This window comes from Mustela lutreola, chromosome 11, assembly GCF_030435805.1.
Source record: "Mustela lutreola isolate mMusLut2 chromosome 11, mMusLut2.pri, whole genome shotgun sequence".
NCBI lineage: Eukaryota > Metazoa > Chordata > Mammalia > Carnivora > Mustelidae > Mustela > Mustela lutreola.
In genome coordinates this window covers 4,998,566-5,017,471 of record NC_081300.1, presented here as the reverse complement: position 1 = coordinate 5,017,471, position 18,906 = coordinate 4,998,566, and positions in this window count along the sequence as shown.

Genomic DNA, 18,906 nt, shown 5'->3' with positions numbered 1-18,906 from the left:
GCTTGTTTTTCTGTCATCATTTTAAACATGTCATGGGACTTCCTTCTGGCCGTGATAGCTTTTGATGAGAATTGCCTGTTAAACTTATTGAGGATATTTTGTATCTGATAAGTCACATTTTTCTTACTGTTTTCAAGATTCTCTCTTTGCTTTTGTCTTTCAACAAGTTAATTAGAATATGTGTAAGTGTACATCTCTATGTTTATCCTTCATGGGAGTCCTTAAGATTTTTGAGGTACAAATTGATGTTTTTATCAAATTTAGGAAGTTTTCTGACTACTGTTTTCAAGTTTTTTCAAGTTTTCAGACTACAAGTTTTCAAGACTACTATTTCTTCAAGTAGTCTTTCTGTCACAATCTTTCCTCGCCTTCTGGGACTCCCATTATACATATATTTATATGTTCGTCAATGTCTCATTGGTATCACAGGCTCTATTAATTTTCTTTCTCTCGTTATTAATTCAGTTCTTCAGACTGGATTATTTCAATTGATCCATCTTCAAGTTCACTGATTCTTTCTTCTGCCTGGTCAAATGTGATATTGCAAATCCCTACTGAAGTGTTCATTTCAACTATTATAATTTTCAGCTCCAGAATTTCTATTTGATTCTTTTTTATAATTTTTATTTCTATTGATATTCTGTATTTGATTATGCATCATTTTCCATGTTTCCTTTAGCCTTTTGTCTATAGTTTCTTTTATCTTTTTGAATGTATTTAAGATAATTGGTTCAAAGTTTTTGCCTATTATGTTTAATACCTGTGCTCCCTCAAGAAAAGTTTCTCATTTCCTCTGTAAATGGGCCATGTTTTCTAGGTCCTCTGCTTTCTATCTATTTTTGAATAAAACTACACATTTTGGATAATATAATGTGGTAATTTTGGAAATCAAATCCTTCCCCTTCCTAAGGGTTTTGGTGTTTGCTTGCTGTGAGCTGTGTGGTTTAGTGACTTTTCTAAACTATTTTTGTAAAATCTTTATTCTTTGTCATGTGTAATCTCTGAATTCCCTCTTCCTTTGCTTATGCTGAGCTAGGACTTTGACAGAGATTTACTTGAATGCCAATAGAAGGAAGGAAGAAAAGGAAGGAAAATATCCTGCTCCTTTTGATTTACTCTATTTTCAGATATCTATCAACACTTGGCCAGGCAGTTTACAGCTTTGTCTGAATTTTCACTTTCTGCCTTGAAATATAGAGATAAGCAATAGGTAAAAGCCTAGAGTCTACTTTAGTCATATCTGAGCATACGTCCTCTCTGCAAGCATGAGTATGCTTTTTAAATTCCTCAGAACACATGGACACTTTTCAATGTCTCAACTTCACTAATGAACTCTTTCTTAAGATTTCCCTCACAATTTTTCAGTTAATCTATTTTCCTCAACTGTACTCTTTTGCTCCATAAATCTGTGGGTTGTCCACTTATCTTTAATGTTCTGGAAAAATGTTCACTTTTTTCCCATCCTGAGTAAATTCCTAGTTAGGTGAAAGAAAGGCGAATATCTTGCATCTGTTATTTAGGTATCCCCAGATGAATTAAAAGAGACAAAAATCTCTCTTTCAGAATGAGGTCTTTTCTGTTCCCTCTGAAACCAGGGACCAGAGTCCCATAATGGGAATGTGGGCTACCATCTTTAAGACTGACATCAAGGGGGTGCCTGGATGGCTCCGTGGGTTAAAGCTCAGCTTCAGCTCAGGTCATGATCTCAGGGTTCTGGAATTGAGCAGGCTCTCTGCTCAGCGGGGAGCCTGCTTCTTCCCCCTTCTCTCTCTCTGCCTGCCTCTCTGCCTACTTGTGATCTCTGTCTGTCAAATAAATAAATAAAATCTTAAAAAAAAAAAAAAAAAAGACTGACACCAAGGGCCAGGTAAAGACCAAGTAAAAAAGACACAAAAATTTCCTACCATTTTTAAGGTGTCTCTTATTCTTTCCTTTTCTTTCTCCATCTCCTCCTCTTCCTCCTCCTTCTTCTTTTTTGATTGAGTATTTGCTTTACTCTTATACATCTTTGATTATTTTCCAGAATTCTGACAAAATTGATTCTGACATTTTCCCCAATATTTTGGTATTTCTGTGGAGAGATGAGCCCTGGAAGATACCTACTCTGCTACTTTCACTGATGTAACTGATTTACAGGACTTTAAGTCTAGAGTTAAGATGCTGAGTCAACACTCTCTGCATAGATAAATAATCCAGTGCCCTGCTTCATTTGAAAGGATGCATGCAACTGGACAAAATAAACCAATGGACATCCATTCTGTTCTGGTATCTCAATAAGGTAAATGTTACATTTTTTCAAAGGCCCTTTGTCAAATTGGTTGATTATACTATACACAAAACTTAAATCACTATATAGAGATAAATGCTTACAGAGTTTTTTGAAGACAGCAGCATGCCTCCTGTGAATTTTCACCCACAGTCAAAACTGGAACATGGAATTCTAACAATTAATGAATTTATTCTAGAACTAGGAATCTGTGTTCACATCATGCACAGGACCAGGAGTGTTCCCACAGAGCAATTATCAACAAGATGCAATCAGATAAACAAAGAGATTGATGACAAAAGAATCTCATGTTATTTCACCTCTAGTTTGCTTTTCCACAACACATGCAGTTATTGATGGCCCAATGGGTACCTTACTTAAGTAAATTGAAATGTTTGCTCCTCACAACATCTAAACTAAGTGGCAGCACAGTAAACTGGGTCTCAGAAAGGCTAGGTAACTTATAAGTAAGATGCATACCTCTAATGGAATCCCAGGTCCAAGGACTCTAAAGTCAATTTCCTTTCTATTACATTTTCAAGACCTTTACATTTTATAAATGCACTTCTTCTTTTGCTTAAGAAACGAAATTGATAAAAAGCTCAAGTATCTCTTTGCACGAGGTGTTTTCAAACTAGTTGCTTACTTCCAAGAGGCTGCATGCACAATATCTCTGCTGACTAATGGTGACTGTGGTGACTGTGACCTTATTGTGATTCACACTCTTTGGCTGAGTCTCAGGCCAGTGTCAGCAGTCATTCCTATCCTTGCTGCTCTTGTGAGGTGAAGGTCTTGGCAGAGTTTGACCTTGATTCAGCTCATGCACAATTGATCATGGATGATGCTGCATCGTTGCTCAAGCAGTCATCATTCACTGACAAATGTTTTAAATTATGTGCCTTCAGTCCAGAATTTCTATTGCCCCTGGAAATTTCCAATGATTCATGAAGATCGTATTTTTTTCTGAATTCCAGGAATGGCATCATTTTTCAGTTATATCTCATTGTTGGGATTAGTAAAGAATGAACACAGAAATACCTCAAAAACTTTTGGATGACTTTGATAATTTTAGTAGCTAAGTACAAAAGAAAGAAGTACAAATTTAAGTAAAAATTTTAGTGTTCATATTTATTATTCATTCTACTTTTATTAAATGCCTGTTATGTATTAAGTCTTGCATCCCATATGTATTTGAATTATTGGACCACATCTTCCTTATCCATTTGTCCATTGAAGGGCATCTTGGGAATTATTGGAAGGTATTTTGAAATAGTTTACTATTTGAATGATCAAAATAGTGCTTCTTACTCATATAATACTAAACCCGATTTTTCATGAAGAATTAGTGACATATAATCAGTTGCTGGTAGATATTTTTTAAAAATTAACATATAGTAGGAGGAATTAGGAACGTCTCAAAAATGACCTTCAATATATTATTTTTAAATTTTCTTAAAATAGCATTAAAAGATACCACTCTTGCGGAGAGACAGCTACAGATCAGGGTGAGAGCAAGAGAGAAGGGGGAGACTGAGTCTCCTTGGAAATTTTAATTGGAGCTTCCAAATCCATCCCATCAGCAAACATTTGATTTAATATTATTGATATAATCTGATAGAATTACTGACTTTATCCTTTCATATAAGAGGACTCTTGGAGTGTAGACTCTGCCTCCCTTCAGGTCTTTTTAGAAGCCAGAGTTGAGGTTGTCTAAGTCCTCAGAGTTTTTAGCTACAGTTTGCTAGGATAGATCAGAGAATTTTTTGTGGGTACCTCGTGCTCATTTAGAATTCAGAAATCCCACAGTGTGTGTGTGCTGCTTTTATTACTATAAAAACTAAAATTATATGCTAAAATTTAAATGTATATGTACCAAAAATCTTAAAAACAAATAACCCAAGAAAAAATGGGCAAAATAATTGACTAGAACCTTTATAAAAAATATGAATGGCCACGAGCATGTGAAAATATTAGAATTAATAAGAGAAAGCAGATTAAAGCTGTCATCAGTTACAAACCTAATAGTATGGCAAGAGTTGACAAGGAAGTGAGGCAACCGAATTTCATCAGGGATCATAAAGTAGTACATACGCTTTGGAGAACTGAAGGCAGTTTCAAAACCTATGAACTTGTAATTCTACCTCTAGCCAAGAAAAATGAAAACATAGATCCACAAAATAACTTATAAGCATATGTTTTATAGAAACCTTAATCATGATAGTTTTAACAAATCTTGAAACAATGTAAGTGGCCATCAACAATGAATGAATAAACTAATTGTAATATTACCAAGCACTGGAAACTACTCAACAGCAGATGGCAAAAATGTATTTTATGGTTTTATTTAGGGACATTTGAGTGGGTCAGTTAGTTAAGGGTCGGCTTTCAGCTCAGGTCATGATCCCAGGCTCCTGGGATCAAGTCCCACATCAGGCTCCTTGTTCAGCAGGGAACCTGCTTCTCCCTCTGCCTGCTGCTCCCCTTGCTTATGGTCTCTCTCACTCTCTCTCTGACAAATAAATAAACAAACTCTTTCAAAAAAGTGTTATGATTACATTTATATGAAACCTCAGAACAGACCAAACCATCTATGGTGAAAGAACACAGACCAGAGATGTCCAGAAATTAAGGGTGGGGGTGGAACCCTGAATAAAAAGGACCCTGAAAGAAGTTTCTGAATTGATAGAGATATTCTGCATCTTGACTGGGGAGTTACATGGTCTTTGACTTAGAAACTTGGTATGTTTTCCAAAGATCAAGAGTGTACATAATTCCATGTATGATTTGTTTTCCAAAAGTTGTTATTTTTTAAGTCCTTTATACTCATTTATCTGTAGCTGTGAGTAACACTTCACATATGTTACCATCCCTCTGAAACATGTCTCGAATGTGAAATAAAAGCAATTATACCCAATTCTCCCTCCGTCTCAGTGGAAAGTATCATAGTGTAAATAAATGTCACGTTAACTTTCATTTGAAACTCACAGTACTAATGTATCTTTTGAGTTGAGAATATTCTAAAATACCTCTTGAAAGATTATTTACAAATTATGTCAACTCACTTGGAATCCACTTGAGAATTAAAAGCTGATAGTATATTACTTTTGGAAAGATTAACAGTGAATCTTTGCAAAGCCAAAGACCGAAGCTTGAGAAGCAATAAATGCAAGTGGGGGCGGGGGGAACGCAAATAAGTTGTGAGAATCAAAATTTCTATAGTAATAATAGTCTAGGGAATACAATAATTTCTTGGGAAAGTGTCATATTTATTTTATGTAGGCTAATAATGTATTTTTCTTTCATTTATAGTCTAAATGACTAACAATAGCTGCCACTTTTGAGAATCTGCTGTTTTCAAAATAGTTCATGAGGGTAAGTAATGTCCACAATATTCCTATATTCAGATGAAGAAGTTGAAGATGGTCAGTCTGCGTGACTAGCCCGAGGATGTGTGGTTGGTCCACAGACTAAAATTTGATCCTAAATGTGTTTGACCTCATTGTCTTCTTCATCGAACCAAATGAATGCCCTGCACTTTTGAAACGATCACCTGGTGATATTCAGTATATGTTGGTTCCTTTCGTTCTTTCATGTTATCCTGCCAGTCAAAGGAGTTATTTAGGAACTGTTTGCTCATTATAAATCATTTGCTTTTATTTTAACAGAACACATTTTAGGATGTATTTTACAGTATTGACCAGTAAAAAGTATAAGAGTTTGTTTGCCAGTCTGTGAGATTAATTACTGTTCATAATAACAATGTCATGGTACCTATCAGGGACTTTCTAAACTGAACATACATTATCTGAAAAGAGAAGATAATATAGTATGAAAGAAAATGATCATGAGTCTGTGAAGAAGTATTCGAGATACCATAGAAGTATGAAAATGCAGTTGACAAACTACTTCCTTCTCCTATAATAACTGCACAGATAATTATAGATATTCCCAAGGCCTTTCAGAACTTGAACACATTTTTCTAAAAAAAAAGTTTTTATAGTTTATTTCCATGATTACATTCTCTCTATAACATAGTCCCTAAAGTTTATTCCGTAAACTTAGTTCAACATTAATTCCTGTGATAGTGGCTTGAGTTCTGTAACTATATAAATTATTCCGTAACTATATAAATTATTGTAATTTAATAATATACACACATACATATATACATGTATATTTGTACACACAGTTATATAGGCAAAGTTGTTTTCTCAATGAATAACAAAATAAAGGAGTTACCCTTATTTTTCCTAGTTCAGAAATTTTATGACCACTGTCATTGCCTGGCAGTCCTTATATTTTAGTCTCTATGATTACATAAGCCCCTTAAACTTGGTGCCAGTCCAAGGCAGATCCCAGCTTGCCCTTGTCTCCTTAGATATAATAATTTTGATGACATTCTACCTTTCCACTCCCTTGTGAGAGGCTAACCAAGAAGGAAAATTAGTTGTGATGAAAATGATCACTTGACCTTGGCTACACATAACCTTTCTTCACAATATCTCAGTATGCCTTGCTGGAAAATTCAAGAATGTTAAGCCAAATTATAATAAGTTGTAAGCTTTAGAAAATTTGTAATCAAAGTACAGGGTCCAATATTTAATTGTACCAGTAAGTAATTGCATGTTTCCTTATTCTGTGTCTCTGAATCTGTGCTCTTATAAATCCAACTGTTGTCACCAAAAGAAAGGTTACCAAACCTAAATACAGATTTCTGCTTTTTCTATAATGGTTACATGTTGAATTGAATCATGTTATATAAAATTTCTGATTACATAACAATAGTGGAAAAAGCAATGAGAACTCAGAAATCCTCCAGGAATTGCTAATACATTTGGGTACATTTTCTATAAGAGACTATAGTAAGACTATTATAAAAACATTGTTTTGATAGTAAATGCAATTTGAGGGCAAATGGATATAAAATTGTTTATAACTTTGAGAATCACATTAAGATTCCAAAACTGATGGTCTACATCTATCACTGCTGAGTTTTTGCTACACACTCATTTATACACTTCACTGTAAAAATTTCTAAAGTCATTTCAGTCTTTGAAAATATGGTATTTATTATCAGTAAAGAAAAAAAAACAGAAAACAGAAGGTATAGAGAAATATTTCTCAAGAAAAGACTTCCAATTGAAAATTAGAACATAATATTCTTCATTCCACTTAGAATGTTAAACTGCAGGAAGAAAGAAAGTGAGTGGTAATTAATTCTTTTTTGTTACATTGTCATCCTTTGGGCAGTTTGATTCTAAAGATGAGATTGTAATTCTAAGTTGGTCTCAAGGAGCTTTGGTTCATTGAGACCAAAATTATACAGAGATTTAAAAAATTATTTTCCCATTTTATATATAAAATTTTATATAGTATATGTATGTCATAATGATAAACCAGGCATAAATTATTGTACCATGTATGCAGAGAGAGGGGGCAAAAAATCTACAGCAACTCAGAAACTTCCGTGATAATAGAAATATTCTAAAATCTTCCCTACCCAATAGAGAAGCTAGTCTCATGCAACTATTGAGCACCAGAAAAAGCAGTTAGTGCAAATGAGAAACTGAATTTTTAACTTAAGTTTAACTCAAGTAGTCACATATGGTTAATGTCTACCTTAGTGAATAGCACAGTTGAAATGTGACACTTGGATTTTAAGTGTGAAGAAGTTGAAATGCAGAGTGAACTTATCCACAAATATAGCAAAGATAGCAGAAACAACAGCAGATACCCTGTCTTATCAGTTTCATGGCCCTTCTTCCTTTAAAAACAGAATTATTTATTTGGGCTCTGTTAAGAACAACAGTATATTGTAGGTTAATCATAGACAAAAAATGAATTTTTTAAATGACCCACTGAGAGACACCTGGGTGGCTCAGTTGGTTAAGCTTCTTCCTTCTGCTCAGGTCATGATCCCAGGTTCTTGGGATCTGGTCCTTCACAGGTATCCTTGCTCAGTGAGGACTCTACTTCTCCCTCTCCCTCTGCCTGCCACTGTCCCTGCTTGTGCAATCACTTGCGCTCTCTCTCTCTGATAAATAATATATAAAATCTTTAAATAAAATAAAATAAACTGACCCACTGACTCAAGGATGAGTGTGTTAGCTAATGCTGTGCTGATATTAATGTATCAAATCAACACATAGTATCCCTTAAACTTGCACATTGCTGTATGTCAATTATCTCACAAGGCTGAAAAAAAATCAAAGAAAAAGATTAAGTTGAACAAAAATACACTGAATTTTTTTCACATTTTATTGTTGTTTTAATGATGCATAATCATTATGATAACATGAAAAGAAGGTACCAAAAAAAAAAAAAAAATCAAAGAGATCTCTGTATCAGCATTAAACTTGGCCTCATAAACTCACAATTGGCGTGTATAGCTCCTCTTTATTACGGCTTTACTTGAAATATTCAGCTATATTCAATATACTGAAACAATAACACAAGTAAAGGGAAAAGTTTCTACTGAATGGATTAATGTATTTAATATATATAAGATTCACAAGGATAACAGTTTAAAAACCAGACACTAGTTAAGATTAGAAATCCTAATCAAGACTCAGTGGGCCATAGGTAGAAACTAACAACCAACATTTTGGCAGTTTCATAAGTAGTCCAGCTGGAGGTGTTCTATTTTAAAAATCCAGCTCAGGGTTTAAAGCCCAGTGTCAATATTTCTTAAGTTTGATACTTACTTTCCCTAGGTGGCTGACCTGGGGCAAAATATATAATAACACCCACTAAACCTCTGTTAACCCAACTGTGAAATGAATATAAGTTACGTGGCAAATTAGGTCAACTCAGAACTGATGCTCATAAATTATGGAGAAATTAAATGAGAATCTATAGTGAATATGGCACATTGTAGCTGTATGATAAATATTTGATACTTGTTTTTCAGAGCTTTGTTGAAATGTAATAGGCATAAAATAAACTGCACATGTTTAAAGTATACAATTTTGTGACGACATGGAGAGTCTTCTAAGTCACAAAGTTGGAGCAATTATAGGGTTTGCTTCTTTGGTTTTCCTGCGCTCATGAATTGTTATGTTCAGGAGCCTGATGTGAAATGGCTTGGAAACTGCTGTTTCTTATGTCTAGTCCTGATTTCTACTGATTTGAGGCAGGAGGACAAATCCAGTCCTCCCTGACTCCAGCTTGGCCTGAACTGGATTTCTGATTATAATTATCATTGAGCCATCTCATATGCTTAGATGGCACCGATGTCCAAGTCCCAAGCATAAGGCACTGAGAAAGAATGAACAAGTATGTCGAACAGTTCAAGCATATCAAAAGGTGTCTCTGGCTTCCTACTTTTTCTCTAGAAAATTTATTTTCCTACCCAGAAGAGTTTACACTTCCCAACTGCTCAGTGACTAGCACTCTCAACGGATGCATGTCTTTTTCCTTTCTCAAAATTAATCCCGCTCCCCAAAATTGCAGATAACATATCAGTACTATGTCAGCTTTTTGAGTTCTCATTAAAAGTAACCATGCTCTGCTGGAGGACATCACACAGTTAGCTCATCAATCCAGTGTACAGTATGTAAGAGGTGATGTGGTTGGACCTCTGACTAAAAATTAGACCTAGGAAAAGAGATGAGGGGGAAGTGTAGAATTAATTTCAGATTTGGCTTAAATGAATGATGTTTATGAAGATCATAAACATACTTGGAATACCAAGTATGTTTTATAGATCTTTCATCATGCTTATGTACATTATAAGAGTAAGTCATTGAACTGCTGTTTTGAGACCTGTATGCATTAAATGGACATAAGGGGTGTGGTGGGTTTGAGAAGAAAGAGAAGCTATCCTAAGTAGTTTAAAGTAACTGAATGCTTACTTGAAGTTTCTAATAGTCATTTAGGTCGTAGGAGAAAGGCATTTTTTCAGTAGACAGAGAAAACAGAAGTATGTGTTTTTAGAATATAATCCATGGAGGCCTAAAAAAGTTGGCAGAGTTAAGAAGGAATTCTACTAGGGTCCTGGAGTGGAGACGGAAGAAGTTTCTGGACGGGATAAAGACAACCAGAAGGTCTATGGAACAGCTTTCCTTCCTGCGCACTTCTAAGATCATTTATGGTCAGTCGTCAAACTTCCAAGATGAGAGAAAGACTTAAGGCAAACACGTACTCACACTTTTTCAGTGCTGTAGTAAGTTAATAGTTAATCAAATACAGGCTATGGAACTTTATTTCTTCTTTCAAAACCATTATTACCCCTTAGCACTTGAAGTAAATTGTTCAACAATGTTTCCTAATGCTGCAAAGATCTCACTTATACTGTTCCTTTACAAAGCCTTGAAATTCTGATGTTTCATGTATCAGAGACAAATGATTCTGAAAGCCCTTAGAAGAGGAGAAGAGAACGGGCACAAAGCACTTCTTGAAAAATTTGCTTTGAGGTTATTTTACCAAGGGCAATAATATCCCACATGAGGCAATGATAGGATAATTGAGCTTACTATATGTCTAAATGATTACATTTTGATCATTGTGTGATAGGAAGATTTCCCCAAATGTCCAAGACTTACTTTTAGGTCAACAAATATTTTATGATGACCTGATTGGTATAAATCTGAGAATGCTTATACAACGATTACCTGAAATTCCCAAGCAGGCATTGTGTGACCAAGAAGCAGAGCATATAAATCTGCAGAGAGAAAAATTAATGAAGGTTATGTGCAGGGGTGAAAGAGGACTGCGAGGTGAGGCGTGCTACAATCTAGGTCACTAATACTCTCCAATTCCCAAATTGGGGTGTTTGGAGCGGATGAAATAGCCCTACTTTCCGTAATTACAATAAAAATAAGTCATTTATGTGCTTTACTTATTTAACAAGTTGATGTCTTATTTTACACATATTTTCAATAAGAATTCTAATTAATCCATGGTAATAATGCCCTCTCTCATTTCCTCCAGTAATTAAAACCCTCAGTATCCTCTATTAGTTATCTGACCCCATTTCCTGCCTGATATCTCCCCAATGTTAGGTCTTCAATAATATCCTACTCCCCGAACATCATCACTTAACTATCTTCATTACTGATGTTGAAACTGGATTACACTTGCTTTAGAGTATACTTTCGTTCTGTCACGGGTGACTTTTTGACCTCTTCGTTGGATTACAAACTCTCAGAAGGCATAGAATAGACAGAGAGACTTACAGTCCTGGAACATAACAAATGTGATATTCATGCTGATTAACATTGAACTATGTTGATTACATGAACTACAGTTGTGAATATAATAAGTGATTTGCCAGTTACCTTCTACTTGAAAAATCATAGTATTTCTATGAATAGTAGTAGAAGAGCTATTAGAAATAACACAATAATAATAGTGGCATTATTATAACAGTACAGTAGTTCTCTTACCAAGATTTTGCTTTCTCGCATTTGTTACTCCAAGTCAACTGTAATCCAGAAGCAGATGATTCCCTTTCTGGACCATATCAGATGAGCAATAGATGCCTGACACCATATCACAGTGTCTATGTCCTTCACCTCCCCTCATCTCATCCCATAGGCACTGTATCATCTCACACCATCACCAAAAGAAGGGTGAGCACAGCACAAGAAGGTATTTTGAGAGAGAGAGAGACCACATTCGCATACATTTTTCCAGTATATTGTTATAATCGTTCTACTTTATATTAGCTATTGTTGATCTCTTTCTGTGCCCAGTTTATAAGTTATACATTAACATAGCTATGCATGTATAGGAAAGAACATAGTATACATAGGGTTCAGGATGATCTGTGCTTTCAGGCATCCACTGGCGGTTTCTTAAGGACCTTATATTTTAATTTTCTCCATTTTAGCTTTTCTTATATTTAGAAACTTTTAGCTCCAGTGTGATACATACATATGAGTGCGTGTGTCTGCGTATGTGACAGAGACAGATATAGAGACACAATGAAGAAGGTATAGGTTTTGCTAAGCTTATTTTCTGAATGTATCAAGGAATTGATATCTTAGGGGTCTGGTATAAAGAAAAATGAGACCATTCACTTCCAGGTCAGTAGTTTGAATTTAGCTCAGCTCAATATTAGCTGTAAGTATGAAATATGTGTTGCTTAGGTTGGTTGCAGAATAAAAATAGAACAGCTGCCCTATTCAGAGCTGAGAGCCATCCATATTCTCTAAATCAGTAGCATACTCTTTATGACGACTGTGGCCAAACACAATAGAATGAATTCAAGTGGCTTACTGTAGCACCTTACTCAAGCACTATGGAGATATATTATAAATCTTCTCAAACTCTATTTATTGAAAACAGGAATTAGCTTCCATTTTGGTCATATATCAGTAGTGGAATGTATGAGTCTACACTTTACTAAGACCATAGAATTGGGGACAAGACCTTAATTAGGCTGCAAAACTGTGCTGTTAAGTAGGAAGTTTTCTTTGTAGATAGAGAACATACCTTAAAATCCAGTATATATGTTTTTCATTTTAATTTTCTACAATTACATTATACTAAGATGATACCTTGGTTCAATGTAGATGCTTCTTAATATTTTTGTAATGGATGGGTGGGTGGGTGGATGAAGAGTCTGTGAGCTAAAAATGGAAATGGAATCCATAGTATATCCAGTTATTTTTATATAGTTTGAAAATGTGTCAAGAAGAGCCTGAATTATAAAGGACACTGCCTGAAAGAGAAAGCACAAATACGGAGACCTCATGCCCTTCATCCATTTCCTTCCTCTGAAAAGGATATATTATCCTTTCTACTTTCTATATTGAAACTAGAAGCAATATCTTTTGTACAATTCAGATTCAACATCTCCTTTTCTCTTCCTCTTCCTTCACAATGCTTTATTTAAGTCTGATTGGCCTTAAGTCAGAAAGCATTGAGTGTTTTCATGTGCAGAAATGCTGTATGGGCACTTGATAAATGTTTATTGAAATAAGTTGGATAAGTTGGTGCTCATTTTCATTCACTCATACTAGAGTCTAGGATATTCTGAACACTGCTCTTGGTGTTAGAGATATAGCAATGCGCAAAACCAACACAAATTCCTGCCTGCACAGCACAATAGGCAGGCAATATAAATAAGCAAATTCCTAGACATATCCTAGAAGAGCTGTGTTGGATGGAGGGAAGGGAGATTATTATAATTTTAGATAAAGAGATCAGATAATGTCTCGCTGATAATGAAACATTTGAATCAAAACCAAAAAGTGGTGAAGAAGCTAGTAATGGGAAATCCAGGTGAGAATCCAGGCAGACTTAAAGGCAAATGTCAAGGCCTTGAGTTGGGAAAGTGCTAGTTTGTAAAAAAAATTGCAAGAGGGTTAGTGTAGCTGGGACAGAGTGTATGAGGAGGATATAGTATGACAAGGTCTTATAAGTTTGGAAAACTGGCTAGTAATTGCATGAGATTGGTAGCCACTAAAAGGTGCTAAGCAGAGAAACTTTTTAATCTGACTTACATTTTCCCAAGATGATCTGTTGTGTTGAGAAGAGACTCAGTGTTACCACTGTGGGCGCAGGAAACAATGCAGATACCACTACTATAATCTAGAGGATCTTTGTCACTGGCTTGGATTAGAAGTAGCAAAAGTGATAAGAATTTAAATATCATTGGAAATAGAGTTAAAAATTATTTTCTGACTGTGTAAGTCAGTATGTAGCCAGGTATTTCGAAGAGGAAAAATAGGATATAGGTAATTATGTACAAGCAACCATTTCAGATTCCAGAAGATCACCTGTCAAGTTTGCATTCAGAAAATGAGGAAGTTGCTAATGCCTTCATGTTCAGAGCTAGGAGAAACCAAACTGATGTCAATATTGTCCTGCAGCAAGGTGGTAAGAGGTTGGCATCTATCTCTTATGGGAGGAATGGTATGGCATATGCCCCTCTTGACCTTCTAAATAGAGCTCAGGTAGATCTCATTCACAAAACTTAAGCTCTATCTGAGACACTGCTGGGAAAGGCACATTGGAAACATAGGGGCTGCTCTAGAAGGGAGGGTAAAGAGTATTGCTTTTTCCAGCTAACTGAGACTTTAGGTGTGAAATGAAGGAGAAAAAGAGGCATCAGAGACAAAACCAAAATTTTGTTTTGTTTTGTTTTAAGGTTTTATTTATTTATTTGAGAAAGAGAGAGAGCAGCAGAGGGAGAGGGAGAAGCAGGCTCCCTGCTGAGCAGGGAGCCAGACGTGGGACTTGATCCCAGGACCCTGGGATCCTGACTTGAGTTGAAGGCATGTACCCCAACCCCAAGGTGTTTCAACTGAATCAGATGAATTCCCACTGACCAGTATGGAAAGACAGATCCAGGGTCGACTCCAACGGGAATTCAGTTTAGGATCTGTTTGATTTTTAGGGATTCAGGTAGAGATACCAAATGGATACACATATCTGGAAGAGGTAGGACCAGATTCAAGGTAGAGATACAAACATGAATCATTAGCAAGTAGGGGGTATTTGAATTCATGAAACTGAATATGAGCCTGAGGGCATGAATGTCAGCAGAGCCAGGAGGTTCTAGAGCAGCCCATGTGGTAGAAAGAAAACCAGGGCCCTACAGAGTTCTGAAAGCCAAGAAAATATTTTGAAAAAGGAGAAATATCTCTGTAAGACTACTATTAATGGATCAGAAAACTGAGAATTGATAATAGGATGGAGGTCATTGATTTACTTGATAAGAGGGACATGTGGTAAAGTGATACAAGCAAAAGCCAGATTGGAGAGAAATTGGAGAAATTTCAGATTTTCCTGGAAAAAAAATCCAAAAAATGACATGATAGCTAGAGGTAGGAAAATGGGAAACAAAAAGGGGCTCTTATTTTCAGGTTTAAGTTTTTAAATAGGAGAAATACCAACAGATTTGTATGCTAACACAAGGACGCAACCAGATGGCAGAAGGGTCCTCGAGCAGGCAGAGGGAAATGTAAGCTGGCGCTGCTCAGAGCAAGGTCTAGAGACCAGCAGCATGAGCAGCACGTGGAGCCCTGCAATCTCAGAATCAGGATCTGCATCTAAGTCAGGCAATGCCTAGGTGATCTGGGCTCACATGGAAGTTTCAGAAGCACTGAAACTACTGGGATCTATTGCACAAATGGAGGGATTGGCGTGAACCGGAAGAGATTGCAGTTCAACTCTGATAGCCACAAAGAAGACAGAGTCCCAGATGCCAAAGAGCTTGAGAGCCGTAGTCTTGAATATGCCTGATTGAATGCCTGATTGCTTTTACTTCCTCACTTAAATAAGAAGAAGGCCATCAACTTAAATGAATGATGGGAGAAAAACATATCAAACTTTACATGCGTTTCTAGTGGATCTCAACTATCCTACCAGGCAGGTGGGAGGGAAAGTGGACAGGGAAATGAGGTGTAAGTGCCAGGCACTATCAAGGTCTCACATGAGATGAGTGAAAGTAAGTTTAATGCCCTGTTGTATCCACATCTAGTTGCAGAACATAGTGGTTTCCTGTGGCTGCTGAAACAAAGAACCACAAACTTGCTAGCACAATGCATTTCTGTTTTATACCTCTGGAAGCCAGAAGTCCAAAATGGGTCTCACTGAGCTAGAGGTATGGCAGGCCTGTGTTCCTTCTGCAGGCTCTAGGGGAAAATCAGTTCCCTGCCCTCTCCAGTGTCTAGAATCTGAACTTATCTCTTCATCTGTGCCCCCTTCATCTACCTGCAAAGCTGGAAAACATCAGACTTAGTTTTTCTCACCCTAATTTCTCTCTTCCAATTCCTTCTTGCACTTTTAAGAGCCTTACTGTTCCATTGGACCCACCTAGAGAAGCCCCCAGTGTAAGACCAGTTGATTAGCAATATTAATTCTGCCTTCAACTTTCATCTTTGCCCCTCCCCTTGTAAACACATTCACATACTCCTAAGATTAGGATGCAAACATCTTTGGGGGGACATTATTCTGACTGCCACAGAGTGGTATTGTCAGGAAGTAGAACATAATCAAGCAGTGCTTTTGCCAAGGAAGAACATATTGTGAAGTGAGAGCAGAAAGGGGTTTTGAGGGTACATTCAGATGAATGTTTAGACTGTCTAATCATGGAATTATTATTCGCTGAATACAGAGGATAAGGGGCACATGACAGGTGTGGGAACTTTGACAGGAAGAGTCAAAGATTATTAGAAGTGGATCTAGAGGGAATGAGCAGGAAAAGTGAGAGGTGTGGTTGAAGGGGAGCTATCTGAAACCGATTAAGGAGGGCTCGAGGATGGTGGTACTTGCTCACGCTGTGGGACAAGGTGACGGGAGGAGGGGAAGGGTCACTGGAGAGACCAGGCCAACACTTTGGAAGGCCAGGTATTAAGAGTGATCAGCTACAGAGATATCAAAATAAAAAGGACACAACTTTGTAGGAATTCACCAAAGGAGTGTGTCCCAGGAACCAAAAGAATCTTAATTTTTAAACAATTAACACAGTATTGTCACATAGTAGGCTTTTAATAAATGTTCATGGAATAAATCTTATAACACTGATTTGTGTATGCAGAGTTATGCCAAATGCAAAGCCTGGGAGGCCCCTTAAATCTAAGGCCTGTAACTCTAAAGGCCATATCATGTCCCATAGGAAAATCTAACTAGTGTGTGTTTGGGTCTCATAGGCTGCCCTTTTTGTATGACATATACTGGTACCTTCCACACTAGGCTTAACACATGTTGGTTTTGCCTTTATTCTAAATATTTTTGATATGAAGGATCAGCTAGTTCTAGCTATCAAGCCATAATACTTCCCAATTGCACTGATTTTTAGATTTAAAAAAAAGCCTATGATGATTTGGGGTCATATACCACAATTAAGGCATTAAGATACATCAAAGGAAAGTATACTGATTACTGCTCAAAAAGAAATTAGAGATCTATTTTAAACCATGAATTATCCATCATGTAGATCTTATTTTAAATTCTGGGGGACCTGGGTGGCTCAGTCAGTCAAGCGTTTGCCTTCAGCTCAGGTCATGATCCCAGGGTTCTGGGATGGAGCCCCACATCAGGCTCCCTGCTCAGCGGGGAGTCTGCTTGTCCCTTTGCCCTTCCCCTCTGCTTGTGCTCTCTTTCTCTACATCTTTCTTTCTTAAATAAATCAATAAAATCTTTTAAAAACACTGGAACTGATGATCAAAAAAATCATTTTGCTATTATTCAGTATAGAATAATAATATTTAACGTTATAGATTTATAAGAGAGCTTTCACAGATTTTGATGATTAGAAATGATGAGGCATTTAAAGAGCTTAGAACATGAGGTATCACGCAAGAAATGCAATATACAGACAATCTTCTAAACATATAATCTTGTAAACATATGTAAATTTTAAAATAAGCAATTGTTTTTGGTTTTTAACGTATAAGAGTTGAATCTGTAAGTTGTTTCTTGGTTATTTTTATTTCATCCAATTGCTAAACACCTGCAGCATGGAGAAGCTGTGGTCAATTTCATAAAAGAATTAGGAAGCAATGAAGGGAGCAATTCATGTCTTCATATAGAAAGTTAAAAACAAAAAAAAACAAAAAAAAAAAAACAGGCTAAATCCAGAAACATGGAACGAGCTGAATTATTGACACTAAAATGAGGGCTTGGGAAAATTGTCATTTAAGTGGTCCAGGTCCTCTGGCTGGTTAAGAAACTGCCAGTGAATGGAAAAGAGATTTGCAAAAAGTTCTCACTATAGCAAGATTATCACAGTCAGACACCTTAATGAGACAGTTGCCAGAGCTGAAGAAAGGATTACATTTTTTACTTGCCATGAAGCAGAAAGGTCAAGAAAGACGTTTGAAAGAAGTTGTAACTTGCAGATTAGGCAAAAACCCCTTATCAGGTTTTCTTTGATGAATCCTTCCTATCAGCTTTTAAGTGCTACTGCATTCAGAGCCTCTGCTTTAAAGAAGAGTTCATAATGAAGCTGCTGATTGCCACAGAAAATATTGGGGGGAGATGTCCAGCAATCACTGACTCTAGCTTTGTCATTCTGAAAAACAGACTTTTCTCTGTAAAGAGGTGTGATCACTATATAATGAAACAATGGTCCAGTTCCCCCAGTCACTGGTTAATATTGAGTAAGGCAGGACTTCAGACCAAATTCTCCAAACAAAACTACTTTTTTTTTTTTTTTTAACATATAATGTATTATTAGCCCCAGGGGTACAGGTCTGTGAATTGCCAAGTTTACACACTTCACAGCACTCACCATAGCACACACCCTCCCCAATGTCCATAACTAACCGCCCTCTCCCGTCCCCCCTCCCCCCAGCAACCCTCAGTCTGTTTTGTGAGTTTAAGAGTCTCTTATGGTTTGTCTCCCTCCTGATCCCATCTTGTTTCATTGATTCCTTTCCTACCCCCAAAACCCCCCATGTTGCCTCTCAACTTCCTCATATCAGAGAGATCATATGATAATTGTCTTTCTCTGATTGACTTATTTTGCTCAGCATAATACCCTCTACAAAACAACTACTCTAATTTGAGAGTTGAGTGAGGGCCATGACTGTTTCCCAAATTGAGTGGAAAGTGGATTCCCAAATGCCGCAAGGAAACAGAGGAAGTAGGCAGAGGTGGGTGGGGATGGAGAAACGGTCTTCCCGAGAAAGTCTTCAGGACCATTTATGTTATTTATTTATTGATTTCTGCCCAATGCACACATA